Here is a 16,817-nt window from a genome sequence, read left to right as displayed (position 1 = left end):
AGTGCAGAACTGAACCCAGTCAGATTCAGGACTTTCAGGGGAGGAGAGAGAGGGGAACCAGTGAGTGTCGAACTGAACCCAGTCAGAGCCAGCACCTTCAGGGGAGGAGAAGTCGGCGAACCAGTGAGTGCAGAACTGAACCCAGCCAGCGTCAGCACCTTCAGGGGAGAAGAGAGAGCGAGATGGGAACCTGTACCGTGTCGAGCTTTTTGAGTGTTGTTGGAGCTGCACTCATCCAGGCAAGTGGAGAGTATTCCATCACACTCCTGACTTGTGCCTTGTAGATGGTGGAAAGGCTTTGGGGAGTCAGGAGGTGAGTCACCCGCGAATAATGAATAAAATTAAAACTAAAGAAAAAGGATTACACTGAGTACATAGACAATAAAGGAGAGGATGGGAAAAGGGAATGTGAGAAGATTGGGAACGACGTCAAAAAAAAATTCGGAAAGCAAAGAGGAACGACGAGATTAAATTAAATTATCAAGCAGTATAAAAATAGTTAATGATTCCACAGACACATAAATAACAGAAGAAAAACCAGGATAGGGATAGGGCCACTGAGGGATACATAGGATAAACTCACAGGTAATGACAGCAAAATGGCGGGAATATTCAATAATTACTTTGCCGCAGTATTTGTGAGGTTATCCACTTTGGTTGTAAATACAGAAAAGCAGATTATTATCTGAATGGTGATGGATTGGGAAGAGGGGAGGTGCAACGAGACCTGGGTGCCCTTGTACACCAGTCGCTGAAAGCGAGCATTCAGGTGCAGCAAGCCGTTCGGAAGGCAAAAGTATGTCAGCTTTCATTGCAAAAGGATATGGGTACAGGAGCAGGGATGTCTTACTGCAGTTATACAGGGCCTTGGTGAGACCACATCTGGAGTATTGTGTGCAGTTTTGGTCTCCTTATCTGAGGAAGGATGTCCTTGCCATGGAGGGAGTGCAACGAAGGTTTACCAGACTGATTCCTGGGATGGCAGGACTGATGTATGAGGAGAGATTGGGTCGAGTCGGCCTATATTCACTAGAGTTTAGAAGAATGAGAGGTGATCTCATCGAAACACATAAAATTCTAACAGGACCAGACAGACTGAATGCAGGGAGGATGTTCCCGATGGCTGGGGAGTCCAGAACCAGGGGTCACAGTCTCAGGATACGGGGTATGCCATTTAGAACCGAGACGAGGAGAAATTTCTTCACTCAGAGGGTGGTGAACCTGTGGATTTCTCCAGCACAGAAGGCAGTTAGGCCAAGTCATTAGATGTATTCAAGAAGGAGATAGATATATTTCTCAATGCGAAAGGGATCAAGGGATATGGGGAAAAAGCGGGAACAGGGTACTGAGTTAGACGATCAGCCATGATCATTTTGAATGGTGGAGCAGGCCCGAATGGCCTACTCTTGCTCCTATTTTCGATGTTTCTATTGATCACAGAGACCAGCAAGGTGGGCAGGACATTGGAAGGAGAGATCGAAGAAGATATTAAGACATTTAAGACAGGAAGGGAATTCAGGAGAAACTTCTTCACCCAGAGAGTAGTGAGAATGTGGAACTCACTCCCACAAGGAGTGGTTGGGGCGAACAGCAGATAAAGACATGAGGGAGAAAGGAATAGAAGAATAGGGTGAGATGAAGTAGGGAGGGAGGAGGCTCGTGTGGAGCTGAAACACCGGCATGGCCTTGATGGGCCGAATGGCCTGTCCCTGTTCTGTACTCTCAAAGTGATTCTATGTAATTCACCTTCACTGCTCTCGGGGGAACAACCCGAGCTTTTTCAGTCTCTCCCCGTAACTGGAGTCCCTCATCTCTGGCACCATTCTAGTCAATTTCCTCGTCACCCACTCCTCAGTTTAAAGAGCTGCCAGGCACACTCTCCTCCTCACATGTTGTCCCTGCAAACCCCCGCCCCCCTACCAAGCCCGAGTGCACTGAGCCCATGTCCAGCCGAGGTCAAAGGCAAGAAGTCGAACCTCAGCAGCAGGCCCGAGCTCGAGCCTGGGATTTTCCTAATCTCTGGGGCTCAGCGCTGGACGGTGCATTCGCCCAGCCGTCTGAGGGAGCTGTCCCCCGGCTCTCTGAGTGGGGACCCAGGGGAGAATATTGGCAGGAGGGAAATATTGACGTCTTTTTCTTAAACTTTGATTGGTGACTGACCCGTCTCACCCACCCCCAGTGTGAGGCAAGGCAGCCACGTGACCAAAGAGGCGCAAAGACCCAAAGGAGCCGAACAATAACCCAAAGACAGCGCGTGGGCCGGGATCGTGACGAGCGCGGTCACACAAACTGGCCAACCTTGGAAAACAACCTTGATGAAGGGGCCTCGTGGATCGACGAGTGATGTTAAAACAAGCTGACCATCTGGAATTCTTTGAAAAACAACTCTGTTAATCTGGAAGGGTCTTATTAATATTGTTCCATATGCAGATTGAGGTTCCTGCACATAAAGACCCCATCAGAAGGCTGGTCAGCCTCACCCTCCCCAGACAAGTGGGCGGCTTGATTCCCCCATTCAACACACTCGCACTAGTTTCTCAGCCACTGCGCTCTCTGCCCCACCCACCGTTACGCCGGTTACCTCAGACACAGACGGTTCATAATCTCCCACCCGCTCATTCCGTCAAACACACACTTTTCCCTCTCCCAACGCGAGCCTCCCACACAGGCAGTCCAGACTCTCCCCTCCCCGTTCGCTCTCTCTCTTTCCCATTCCGTCTTTCTCTCCCCCTCGCCCATATTTGGGCTGATGGGGTCCAGAGTCAATGTCGAGGACTCCCAGGGCCACTCCCTTCTCGCTCTCCATGACTGTACTGCCATCGCTGGTTGGTTAGGAGCTCCCCAAGGATGGTGATGGACAAGTCGGGGACATTGGCTGAAAGCTATGATTCTGTGAGCATGTTTATGTCAGGCTATTACTTGACCAGTCTGTGGGACAACTCTGCCTGAATTTTTGACACAAGTCCCCAGATGTTACTGAGGAATACTTTGCGAAAGGTACCGCTGGGATTTGAATCTATGATACTCGGTTTAATAAGATAAGTGTTTTAACCACTGAGCCACGGCGACCACCTGACTATAATTATTTCCAAACGTTATGGTAATGATACATTTGCCAACCCACTTTGTTGCGCCTTCTCCCTCAATACGTCTGCGCAATAACATCTATCTTTTGTTCATCGGTCTCTGCATGGGAAACCATGGGCATCAGTCATGATCTTCTCTTCCTTATCCCCTGTCAGTACATCTTATATCGAGCTCTATTCATCCTGTTGTATTCCCACACTCTCTCCAGACTATCTGGTCTTATCCGATTACATTTCTCATTTCTTCCCACAAAATGTTGGTGAGTAATGTCTGTGATACACCAGGCCCTGACCTCCTCCTGTGGGTGACCTCCTACAAATTCTGCACAATAGTTTAATGTGTGTGTGTTTTACATTAGGAAATGTGTATCAGCGCTAGTCTACCTGGTGTATCTATTCTCACAGAAACGGCAATGTCGCTTCAGAGCATTTAAATTTTAGAAAGTCTTACTTGATAAGACAGATGTAAGGAATCTTACAACACCTGGTTATAGTCCAACAGTTTTATTTGAAAATAAAACTGTTGGACTATAACCTGGTGTTGTAAGATTCCTGACATTCGTCCACTTCAGTCCATCACCGGCATCTCCACATCATGGTTGATAAGACAAGTTGTCCCTCTCCATTTCAACAAAATATAAACAATCCCGGGATACAGACTTAAAACACCGGTGTCGGATTGGTATTAATTGCTTTCAAGCCCACTTTGATTGTACAAAACTTACGTAGGGCCGTAACAAAAGTTCAATACAATAACGACACGGATGGGATTCGGACCCATACCGAAAGAGCGCAATGGATTCGCCGACCATTTCTGAATCCAAACAGTAGATATAAAGTCACTTTGACACTATGTCCTGCCCGTGCACCCAGATCGACAATGATGAAAATGTGGAGTCAATTTCTCAAAGCAAAGTAATTTCGGGATTTCTGTTTCATCCGACTGTTCGAAACGGTCGGGTGCAAAACAGTTCGGGCGCACGTCGGACAAATTTTCACCCAGCGAGTAAAACGACCGCGACAGGACTCGAACCTGCAATCTTCTGATAACCACTTAACTGAACACCGAAGTCAGACGCCTTATCCATTAGGCCACGCGGCCGAAGACAATCTGCTTCACCAAATGATCTTAAACGCTGGGCAGGGATGGTTAAGATTCTGCTTGTATCTTTCTCTTCCTTTCACTTTGTTGATGTTGTTCATTTATTGTTTTCTCTCTTGCAGCAAGTTGGCTCCACTGTTTCCGACTGATCCGGAAACTGACAACTGAACTCCCGCTGGGTCTCCGAGAAACCGACAATCAGAATAAACAATGAACAGAATTTACTATCCAAGCCCGACGGGCCGAGTGGCCTCAGTCTGTCCTGTAAAATACGAACAATCCCCAATTCTGCTGGGTGTGATTATGATTTTCTGATTTTCAGGGGTCCCGCACCACGGGGTAAAGCGCTCACTGTTAATGTTAATATTGAGCACGGTATTCTATCCGTGTAAAAATAAAATCGCGGGCTTCTTGCTATATATTCGACACAGTCCCTTGCTGTGTGTTTAATCAGGGCAGGGAATGTTTTGCTGGTTTCGTGATATTCATTTTTCAGGAAATTAGTGAACTCGTCTCGAAACATGAATTTCCCAGTTTCTATTTCGCTAAATGGAGTTGAGGTGCAGATCAGCGATGAGCTGCTGTGACTCCGCCGCGCCGGTTTAACCGGAATTAGACGTTTCAGTGAAGTGAAGTGAACCGTCTCAATCCGGTTTATTTCTTTATTTCTAACATTGTTTATTTTGAGTGACAGATTTATCGAAAATTCATTGAGAGTTCAGTTGTCAGTTTTCTGATCAGTTGGAATCTGAAGAAGTTAAAAATAAGGAAAGAAAAACATTACAAAGGTCCAAACTCGAACTGATACAATCACCTTGTCTTCACCTTTAATGGTAATTAGTTCTCCCTGCTACCCTGATCAATATTTATCCCTCCAGTAACATCACTATAACACATTATCTGGTCATTGTCACATCGCTGTGTTTGGGATCTTGCTGTGTGCAAATTGTCTGCCTCGTTTCCTACATGTCAGCAGTGACTACACTTCAAAGAGTGGTTCGTTGTCTTTAAAGCGCATTGGGACGTCCGAGGTGGTGAAGAGCGCAATCTCAGTGGAATCTTTCTTCCTGTGGCCCCATGAGCCAGGTACCATAACCGAATCCTGTCGGCTGGCGCACACAGGAAACGTTGGGGGAAAAATTGGATACGGGCAGTTTTTGGGCGCAAGTACCGTGATGCGCTGTAACTCCGCGCCCAATGACCCTTGGGCAGGCAGGACGCAAGATTCGGCTGGCCCGAAGTCTCACCTGCATTCAGTGTTCCATTCCGGGCCTTGCAGGACGAATCTTTGCAATTCACATTATCCACCGCCTGGGGGAGCTCAATCTCTTAAAGGGAGGATGTTTCTTGGAAATCGCTTCAAGGCAGCTGGTACCTGTTATTTGCTTAAAATAAAAGCCTACTGTCTAAACGGAGTGTGAACGGAGATCAGACGCTGCACACGTAAAACACAGATGCAGGTTCCATCCCTGTGTTTGCACACTGATGAGTTATGTTAATGCTGTGGAGATGCCGGTGATGGACTGGGGTGGACAAATGTCAGATGACGAAGGAGATAATCTCCGAAAGCTTGTGATTTTAAAATAAATTTGTTGGACTATAACCTGGTGTTGTAAGATTCCTTAGAGTTATGTTAAAACATTGAATAAAAGTTACACACTACGAAATCCCACATCCTCCAATCTGCACGCCAGACCTCACCAATCTGCCGATCTGAGTTGGTACCAGGCCTGGAGGGTGCATGCACCAAGGTTCTCTGCTGATGCTCAGAGTCGGTGGTGCAGGAGATTAACAGAAGGAGGAGCATGATGTATCCGCATTGGTGGGTGCGGGCAAGAGGCCCTCCAGACATATATGCAAAAGGCAGTGGGAGGCAGCGAGGGACGAATTCAATGCCAGGCGCACATCATCATGAACATGGATGCAGTGCAGGAAGAAGTTCAATGCTTTGACATGAGTGGTCAAGGTGAGTGAGGGCAACTCTCAAGTGGCATCACCTACCAACTGCACCATGCAATACACCCCCCATCTCCCACATACCAACAAACTCTTTCCATCAGTCCTCAACTCTTGTAACCAGAGGCTTCCTCTCACTCTTACACATTACCAATGTTGCAAGCCGTCCACCCACAACTCATAGGTCACACACACTGGCAGCTATTTAACCATGACAGGAACATCACCCAGACACACGTCCCGCTTTCTTGCAGGTGAAGGTGGCGCATATCAGGAGGCAGCAAGTGGCCGTTGCATTTAGATATGGACCTGTGACCTAACTCCATATCCCCGGCATAGCTCGATATCCCTCAATACCCTTGGTTCACAGAAAGCGATAAATCGCAGATTTAACATTCACAAGTGAGCTACCATTAAATACCATCTGCAGAAGTGCGTTCCAAACATCTCCCACCCTTTGCGTATAGAAGCCGAGGTTAAGTGAACGCAACACACCTGGAGAAAAGAAAATGTCTCAAGAAGTTTTGCAGATTGAAGCTAAATATGAATTGATCCCAATTCACTCGATGTCATGAATGCAGAAAATGTTCCTGCATTTGGCGGCAATGAACCCCCGCTTCCGGTGCGGCAGGCAAGAATTCGACCACTGAAACAGCAATTGCCGAACGGCAATCGGCTGCAAGTGTCCACTTGGAAACCTGTCTGAAAAAACATACAACCTTCGAGGCCGAAAATGAGGCTGTTTAATGAGAGTATTAATACCACGCGGCTTTCGCAGCGCAATCGGTCAGCACGCGGTATTATATAATAGTATCAGGCTCGAGGAATGCCGAAGTGTTGAATTCGATCCTCCCCTGGAGCATTTTAACCTTTTGCTTCTGAATATTTCCACCGGAGTTCAAGGCACAGCTGGTCTGTTCCATTCAGCATCTCCTTCTTACTGTTCTCATGTGGGCACTTTGGGTCCTCTGGCCGGCCGTATTGAAATAGCAGGTGTGAGTTTAGTTGTTAATATGCGGGAGAGCGAAGCGATTTGCGACAGCATGAAATGGCAAAGGAGGCGGCCCGAGATCTTTAAAACTGAAGAACTGAACACACAATTCTTCTTTTCGTGAAAAAGGCATTCTTCTGTTTGAAATGTCGTGTAAATAATATGGGGATCGGGCGGGAGAATAGAGTCGAGGTCGAAGATCAGCCATGATCTTATTGAATGGCGGAGCAGGCTCGAGGGCCCGTAAGGCCTCCTCCTGCTCCTATTTCGTTGGTTTTTTTTGTAACAGCTGACCTGCTCCTCGTGGCTTCGCTGTTTGTTTTCCAATATCCCGCCCCACCTATCCGCTTGATTCAGTTTGTTGCTCCCACTTTCACATTCAACTCGTTTCCAGTCCCTGGTCATGTGATAAAAATAGCGGAGTGCAGAAGGTTCATCGCCCGCAGGAAGACCAGCGGTGGAAGGAATGAAAGCAGCGATTTTGCTTCGCCACCATTGAAGAAACGCTCACTTTTCCTTTATTTTTCGTTGATCTCTCTTGGTGCAAACTTTGGGGAAAGTGAAGCGAACTTCAGTGACTGTAAAATCACCAGGGGTTCTGGCTGCACAAGATGAAATTGGAAACATCGGCATCTGAGAGGCTGAAATGGTTCACATTGTTCCCGAGTTTCGGTAAGAGGCGGCACGGATTGATTTGGAGCGCTGAATGTCTCTGCATTCTACCGCCCACGGAGATGATGCTGGAAGTGTCTGCAAGGAGTGGGTTGGGGTTAAAAAGTATCCAATTTACCTGGGAGAGAGCGCAGGACTCGGAGACTGCTCAAGGCCCAGACTCGAAGGCCGACCCGCACTCCGAGCGGCACAGAGGCAATCGGTGAAAAAAAAACAAGCAGTGACGTCAGGACAGCAGGTCGGTGATTGGTTGGCGAGTCTTCGATTTTTTTCTCTGATTTTGGGAATTGGGCAAAAATTGAATGAAAAGCTTGAAGTGTAAAACTCCTGGAAGCTCATTAAAATTAAAGCTTAAACTACTTAACTCGAGTAATATAACCAAAAATAACCGTATTTAAGGCTTAATTTGTTTTTGCTTTGTTCAAGTTAATCTGATAAATTAAGGCACGGCAGGGCAGCTCAAACCTGTCGAATGCACGACCTGTGCCATGTGGGAACTCCAGGACGCTTCCCGTGTCCTGGACAAGCACATGTGCAGGAAGTGTCGTCAGCTGGTGGAGCTCGAGCTCCGGGTTTCGGACCTTGAGCAGCAGCTGACGTCACTGCAGTGCATCCGCGAGGCTGAGAATTTCGTGCACAGCACGTTTCAGGAAGTGGTCACCCCGCAGATTAAGAGAGTGCAGGCAGAGGGGGACTGGGTGAGGGCCAGACAGACAAGGACGACCAGGCAGCGAGTGCAGGAGTCCCCTGAGGGCATCTCAATCTTCAACCAGTGTTCAGATCTGGGTGCTGGTGGGGGAAAGGGTTCCTCTGGGGAGTGCAGACAGAGCCAAGTCCAAAGCATCATGGGAGGCTCAGCAGTAAAGGGCGGGGGGGGGAGGAGAAAGGTCAAGAAAGCAATAGTGATCGGGGATTCGATAGTTAGGGGAGCAGTCATGCGTTTCTGCGGCCGCAAACGTGATTCCAGGATGGTATGTTGCGTCCCTGGTGCCAGGGTCATGGATGTCACTGAACGGATGCAGGACATTCTTAAGGGCGAGTGTGAACAGCCAGAGATCGTGGTCCATATCGGTAACAACGACACAGGTAAAAAAAAAGGGATGAGGTCCTGCAGCTGAATATGAGGAGTTAGGAAATAAATTAAAAAGCAGGACCTCAAGGGTAGTAATCTCAGGATTACCCCCAGTGCCACGTGTTAGTGAGTACAGTAATGGGAGAATCGATCAGGTGAATGCGTGGCTGGAGGGTTGGTTCAGGAGAGGGGGAATTTAGATTCCTGAGGAATTGGGACTGATTCTGGGGAAGGTGGGAACTGTACAAGCCGACCGGGTTCCCCCTCAACAGACCCAGGACTAATCGTCTTGAGGGGGAGTTGCTACTGCTGTTGGCGAGGGTTGAAACTAGAGTGGCTGGGGGATGGGAACCTGAGCGGGGAGGCAGAAGAGAGTAAAGTTGAGAGAAGCAAGAGAGGGGAGGACCCAGGGGAAATTTACATTAAAAAAAGGACAAATAGTTGTTCAAGAACAAGTGAAAGGGAAAAGCGTGGAGCAGAAGAAATAAAGTGTATTTTAGACACTACAGATAAAGTGAAAACTAGAAGGTGTAAAGCGATTAACCAAGCATCAAAGCTGAAGGTCAGGCGAGGGTGTGGGCCAACTAAGAGTGTTATATACGAACGCACGGAGTATAAGGAACAAATTAAATGAACTACAGGCACAAATTCAAATTGGAGGGTATGACATGATAGCTATTACTGAGATATGGCTGCAGGATGGTCAGGATTGGGAACTAAATTTTACAGGTTGTAAGGTCTACAGGCGAGGTAGGGAAAATGGAGGAGGTGGAGGAGTAAGCCATAGTGATTAAAGATGAAATCACTTTAATGATAAAGGAGGATATAACGAGGGGTATACAGCCAAAAGAGACCTTATGGGTTTAATTGAGAAATAGGCAAGGATCTAAGACTACAGTGGGAGTTGTGTATCGGACCCCTGGCAGCAGCTCTGAAGTGCTAGATTGTATAAATGCAGAGATTAGACAAGCGTTTAACAAAGGCATAGTGGTCTTAATGGTGGATTTTAACCCTCACATAGATTGGTAAAAGCAGACCAGCAACTGTCAGAAAGGTAGTGAATTTATTGAGTGTGTCCGGGATAGTTTTCTACAGCAGTATGTCCGAGAGGCAACAAGGGGGCAAGCCATACTAGATTTTGTAATGAGAAATGAACCAGATTGAGTTAACAGCTTGACTGTGCGTGAACATCTATCCAAAAGCGATCATAACAGGATCGAGTTCAAGGTAATATTTGAAAGGGAAAAAAGTGAATCACCTGATAAGATTCTACATTTGGGTAAGGCCGACTTCAATGTGATGAGACAGAGACTGTCCACAGTAAACTGGGCAAATCTGTTAATGGGTAAAACGACTGATGATCAGTGGGAAATGTTTAAAGAAACATTTAACGTGATACACAATCAGTTTATTCTCCTGAGGGGCAACAACTCTACTTGCCAAAACAAACCAGCCATGGACAACTGAAGAGGTAAGGGACAGTATGAGACATAAGGAAAGGGCATACAAAAAAGCATAAAATGGCACAGTTCCTGGCGAATGGGAAAGATGCAAAGATCTACAAAAGTTCACAAAACAGATAGTAAGAGCGACAAAAAGAGAGTATGAAAAGAAACTTGCAAGGGATATCAAAACCAATACGAAGAACTTTTACAGTTATATTCGGAAAAAGACGGTGGTCAGGAGCAGTGTTGGCCCCTTAAAAACTGAAAGTGGGGATAAGATCATTGACAATGGGAAAATGCGGACGTGTTGAATAATTACTTTGCGTCAGTATTTACAGTGGAAATAGAGGATAGCATCCTGGAAATCCCAAGAAAACTAATATTGAATCGGGGACAGGGACTCAATAAAATTAATATAAGTAAAATAACAGTAATGAAGAAAATAATAGCACTGAAGAGTGACAAATCCCCAGGACCAGGTGGTTTCCATCCCAGGGTTTTAATGGAAGGAGGTGAGCACATCGCAGATGCCCTAACTATAATCTTTCAAAGTTCTCTAGATTCAGGAACTGTCCATCTACCTTTGGAAAATTGCACATGTCACTGCGCTTTTTAAGAAAGGAGAGAACGGGAAACCAGGGAATAGTCGACCAGTTGGCCTAACATCTGTTGTGAGGAAAATGCTGGAGTCTGGACTTATGTATGGGGTGACTGAACACCTCGAGAATTTTCAGTTAATCAAAGAGGGCCAGCATGGATTTGTGAAATGTCGGTCGTGCCTGAAAAAGCTGATTGCATTTTTTGAAGAGGTGACGAAAGCAGTGGACAGGGGATTGTCAATGGATGTTATTTATATGGACTTCCAGAAGGCATTTGATAAAGTCCCACATAAGAGACTGTTAGCTTAGATAGAAGCCCATGGATTCGAGGGAAAAACACGGACTTGCTTAGGAAGTTGGGTGAGCGAAAGGCGACAGAGAGCAGGGATAATGGGTAGGTACTCACATTGGCAGGATGTGACTTGTGGAGTCCCGCAGGGATCTGTCTTGGGGCTTCAATTATTCACAATATTTATTAACGACTTAAATAAAGGCATGGAAAGTCTCATATCTGCGTTTGCCGATGACACAAAGAGTGGTGGCATTGTAAACAGTATAGATGAAAACATAAAATTACAAATGGATATTGATAGATTAAATGAATGGACAAAACTGTGGCAAATGGAATTCAATATCGGCAAATGTGAGGTCATCCACTTTGGATCAAACAAGGATAGAACAGATTACTTTCTAAATGGTAAAAAGTTAAAAACAGTGGATGTCCAAAGGGACTTAGGGGTTCAGGTCCATCGATCATTGAAGTGTCATTAACAGGTGCAGAAAATAATCAAGAAGGCGAATGGAATGCTGGCCTTTATATCTCGAGGACTAGAATACATGGGGACAGAAGTTATGCTGCAGCTATACAAAACCCGGGTTCGACCGCAACTGGGGTACTGTGAGCAGTTCCGGGCAACTCACATTCGGAAGGACATATTGGCCATGGAGGGAGTGCAGCGTAAGTTTACTAGAATGGCACCCGGAATTCAAGGATTAAGTTACGAGGAGAGATTACACAAATTGGCGTTGTATTCTTTCGAGTTTGGATCGTTAAGGCGTGATCTGATCGAAGTTCATAAGATATTAAGTGGAACAAATAGGGTGGATAGAGAGAAACTATTTCCGCTGGTTGGGGATTCTCGGAGTCGGGGGCACATTCTAAAAAATAGAGCCAGACCTTTGAGGAATGAGATTAGAAATCATTTCTGCACACAAAGGGTGGTAGAAGTTTGGAACTCTCTTCTGCAAAAGTCAATTGATGCTCGCTCAATTGCTAAATTTAAATCTGAGAGAGGGAGCTTTTTGGCAAACCAAAGGTATTCAGGCATATGTGCCAAAGGCAGGTGTATGGAGTTAGATCACAGGTCAGCCATGATCTTATCAAATGGCGGAGCAGGCACAAGAGGCTGAATGGCCCACTCCTGTTCCGAGATTCCTGTGTTCCTAATTTATTCGAGCAAAGAAATCAGATCAGCCCAACTAAACTCTGTGTTAACCATCCAATTAACAAGCTGCAGATAACTGCACCAATCCAAACATTTCCAGGTAACTATGGAAGAGACTCACTTTGAAGCAGTTTCGACACAAAGCAATCTCTGTACATACAAGGGACGGGTGGTGTAAACGGGCAATCAGTGGTCTTTCCAACTGATATTCTCCTGTCCAAATGATTCTGGTAAAAATAGTGATCAGAGAAGAACAAAGCCCTTTTCTGAGAATGCTGAACAATGGTCAACATATTGACAAAACATCGCAGGGATCGACTCTCCCACAGTTATTATTCCGCTGGAAATGCAGAACTTGCCAGCTGTTCAAAAATTGATAGCCTGAGCAGGAACTTGCACACTGGACCCTCAGATCACTACTTTGCTAAAAAGTCTGATGTTCTACAAACTGAGCTTTCCAGGCCGCCCGATGTTTATTCTTCCATCATGAAGATTCATGGTTGGTCTCTGAATTTCCCCTTGAGGACGTCGATATGGGGTCCATTTTGCAAAATTCTCAGTAACGTTTTGAGGAGAATCCTTGTTTGTGTTGAACCTGATGTGAGAAACTTGGAGAGGAAACTCGTGAGTTTACAATTCTCCACGTTTCTGCCAAATGTCCTGTCATTCGTTCGCACTAATTAAAAAAACACTTTGCCCAATGCCCCAAAAGCTGAACTTGTCCCACACGGGAGCAGGAAAAGTTCTCCCGACCTGTCAAAGGATCAACAACTGAAAGCGGAATAATTCCACGCGTTACTCAGTGACACCGGGCAATACATTACCCTTCCGAATTTTCCTACACGACATTTCAAACAGAAGAATGTCTGTTTCACGAAAAGAAGAATTGTGTGTTCGGATCATTAAATTTAGAGATCTCGTGCCGTCTCCTTTGCCTTTTCATTTTGACGCCAATCGCCCCTCTCCCGCCTATAAACAATTGAACTCACACCTGCTATTGTAATACGGCCGGCCAGAGAACCCTCAGTGCCCACAGGAGAACACGAAGAAGGAGATGCTTCATGGAACACACCAGCTGAATCTTGAACTCGGGTGGAAATGTTCAGAAGCAAAAAGTCAAACTGCTCCAGGTGAAGCTCGAATTCACAACCTTGGCATTGCTCGAGCCGGATACTGTTATATAAGTACCGCGCGCTAACCGATTGCGCTACTGGAGCCCCACGTCGGTAAGTCGCGCAGCAAACAGCCTCATTTGCGGCCGTTGAGACTCTCTGTTCTTCCAGTCTGTTTCCAATTGAACACATGCAGCAAACTGCCGTTCGGCCATTGGTGTTTTATTGGTCGAATTCTCGCCTGCCTCACAGGAAGCTGGGGTTCGATTACCGCCCAATGCATTTTCATTCGGTATTCATGAAATCGCGTGAATTGGGATAAATTCATATTCAGCTTCAATCTGCACAACATCTTGAGACTTCTTTTTTCTCCACGTGTGTTGCGTTGACGAAACCTCGTTATTCTGTCCTCGAGAGCTGAAACAGGCTCTGGAATTAAGTCAATCCTGCCTTCTGCATCGCTGAAACGATGTGAGAAGCAAATGAGTGAATTTTCAACAAAAGTGACGCCAGAACACCGCTCGATTGGGATTTGAACCCGGGACCTCTCGCATAAATGATCAGCAAAACCGCCCGCAGCGAGGATTCTTCCCCACGACATCCCAGCCGCCACGAATAGGGTCGTGCAATCAGTGTGCAATTTGCAACCACCCACAGCCGACCAGCCAGCCTTTCAGGCCACATCTGCTTATCCAATCTCGTTTTCTATTCCGATGTTCAGCAGTTTCAAGTTGAGCACGAACTATTTCAAGTCACCAATATTAGGCTCTCTTTACCACATTCGTTTTGAATGAACGACTTGTTTTATCAAGTAAAACTTTGCAGAATTAACTGCTCAAAAGCTGCATTGTCATCTGTCACGGCATCCGCAGGTTACACAATGAACCATGAGTAAAATTAAAATGGTAATTTTTCACGTTGAGGGAGAAGAGAGATAAATGTGGAGACATTAGCTTCGAATTCATCATCTGGGATGCACTTTTGCTTTTCCTACCGTCTCAGTCTTTCTTTCTTTACCCTTCTCTGTTGGTTTTGCAGGTTCGATCAGCCTTGGCCGTTCAAGGAAGCCTGAGAAGTCCATCAGGGAAAATACAAAGAGTCAAGAGACTGAGACCGGGAGAGATAGAGAGATTAAAGTACAGGAAAAAAGAGTGTAAATGTCAACTTTTGCGAATTAGCAGAATTTAAGATGGAGCTGGGAACAATTCCTTCGTGTATTTTGAAATCTTGCAAGAGACCATCGGGCTTTCATTTCAAAGTGTCCATGTTGCGGAGTATCTCTCCTCGAGTTGGAAAAGTGATCATTTAATTTGAACTCAAACAGCTGCGATGCAAGGAGAATGCGAAAATCTCGAGGAAAACCCCATTAGATTACAAGTCCGACGGCTTAACCATTCAACCATTGCTGCACGAGTGTACATTAGAATGCGTACGGTTATCACAGGCGATCTGGCAGACTTTAAATTCTTTCAGACAGGTATCCAAAGCGACAAATGTAATTTGTTGCGGTTCAGGCATTGGTGTTTAAGCGGGAGAAATCTCACTTCTTTCGCAAGTCAGTTGGATTCGATTCCCGGCCATTACAGAAACTTTTTGCATTGTGACCCCATGAGATTGCCTGAATTGGGATCAATTAATATTCAGATTCAGTCCACACACCATCCTGAGACATTTTCTGTTCTGCCCGTATGTTGTGTCGACAAACCCTTTACATTCTGTCCTTTGGTTCTCAAACATGCTCTGAATATGAATCAATTCTGCCATCGGCAACGCTGAAACGATGTGAGAAACCAATTGGTGATTTTTGACTAAAATAGTGACACAGAGGGAGATCGCCAGGCATTTGAACCTGACGCTCGTCTGTCATTGGAGACTCTCCCATTTCAATCTCCATCTACGGGCTGAGTCTGAATAAATCCTTCAGCTTGTGATTCTTTGCGAGAGAGCGGGAGATGTTGAGAAATGAGCTGGAGATTTCCCTCGATTTATTAATAGTGCACATTCTCACATACATTAGATAATGGACTTTCACATCGACTTTCAACCCTTTTTGTTTGTTGATCACACGCTGCTTGAGGGAGGAGCGGCTCCGGGTTTGTTGGAAAGACTGTGCTTGTGCGGGGAGCAACGGGCCAAATGGCCGAGGGAACCTGTTCGGTCCCGAGTCCATCACAGCCTCAGACTGACGAAAGGAAGGGGCGGTTAGTGAAAAAATGGGCGAAGATGTAGTTACTGAGTAGATTTTGAAGGGACGTGGGTCAGCAAGGTCACTGAGAGACGATGGATTTTGCAGATGACAGGATGAATCGGCACAAATATCTCATCTCCCCGCCTCTTTCAGCTGCTGAATAACTTAATGCTCAAGAGATGTTCTCACTGCCGAAGACCCATTATCCCGAGTCACACTGTCACTCCAATCCTGCACACGTTGCTCAGCTTTGAAACTGTCCATCACCCCCGTGCTCGCTCACCTCAATTGGTTCCCAGTTCGCCAATGCCTCGACGTTAAAATCCTCATTCTTGCGTTCAGATCCCTCCGTGGCCTCCCCTCTCCCTATTGATGAAACCACCCCCATCCCTGCAACCTTCCGAGATCACTGTGTTCCTCAAATTATGGCCTCTTTTGCACTCCTGATTTTAAAGGCTCCACCACTGGCGGTCTTGCCTTCAGCTGCCTGGCTCCAATTCTCCGGAATACCCGACTTCAACCCCTTCGCCTCTCTCTCCTCCTTTATGACGCTCATTACAACCGACCTTTTTTCACTAAGGTTTACCTGTTCGAATATCTCCTTTTGTGGATCTGTGTCAAATGTTATCTGATTACGCTCCTGTGAAGCGCCTTGGGATAGTTTATTATGTTAAAGGCGCTCTATAAATGTAAGTTGTTGTTAATTGTAAGGTCTCCCATCATTTAAAGAAGTAAGGATGTGACAGTAAGCTTGGTAACTCCGAAGCGTCTATTGCTGCACCCGATTCACCGTTTCCATCAGCAGCCCAGATGCACGCTCTCGAGAGGATGTGTATGGTGAGACTGAGGGTAAATCACAGGGTGAAGCACCGAGCACCAGTGAGCAGGAGGAGCTGGAAATAATCATGATAATTACTATGACACACAAACTTTGAACAGCCTATAGGTTAAAGAATGACCCAATATAAAACCAATCGCCAGTTCCAGAGTCGATGTACTCGGGTCGTGATTTGCACACGGTTCTGACTCACTTGGTACCAGACGCGCGACCGTCAACAGTAAAGAGTTGGAGCCGGATCCAGAAGAGTGAAATCAGGACCGACCTCTGCGGAGCACCCAGAGTTTGGGAGGCCGAGTGAGAGCAGCAGC

The 16,817-nt window shown here is 46.1% G+C and overlaps 2 non-coding genes across 2 annotated transcripts; both read right to left on the bottom strand.

Moving 5' to 3' along the window:
- Positions 1-4,098: 4,098 nt before the first annotated feature.
- Positions 4,099-4,188, bottom strand: trnar-ucg (transfer RNA arginine (anticodon UCG)). The gene is given in 2 exon segments: positions 4,099-4,134; positions 4,152-4,188. It is a non-coding gene; the product is annotated as a tRNA-Arg (tRNA).
- Positions 4,189-13,490: 9,302 nt separating this feature from the next.
- On the bottom strand, positions 13,491-13,585 carry trnai-uau (transfer RNA isoleucine (anticodon UAU)). The gene is made up of 2 exons: positions 13,548-13,585; positions 13,491-13,526 (listed from the first exon to the last, which is right to left on the bottom strand). It is a non-coding gene; the product is annotated as a tRNA-Ile (tRNA).
- Between the last annotated feature and the right edge of the window lie 3,232 nt (positions 13,586-16,817).

This window comes from Heptranchias perlo, chromosome X (genome assembly GCF_035084215.1).
Source record: "Heptranchias perlo isolate sHepPer1 chromosome X, sHepPer1.hap1, whole genome shotgun sequence".
NCBI lineage: Eukaryota > Metazoa > Chordata > Chondrichthyes > Hexanchiformes > Hexanchidae > Heptranchias > Heptranchias perlo.
The sequence above is the reverse complement of the archived record's forward strand: the minus strand, read 5'-3'. Positions and strand labels throughout refer to the sequence as shown.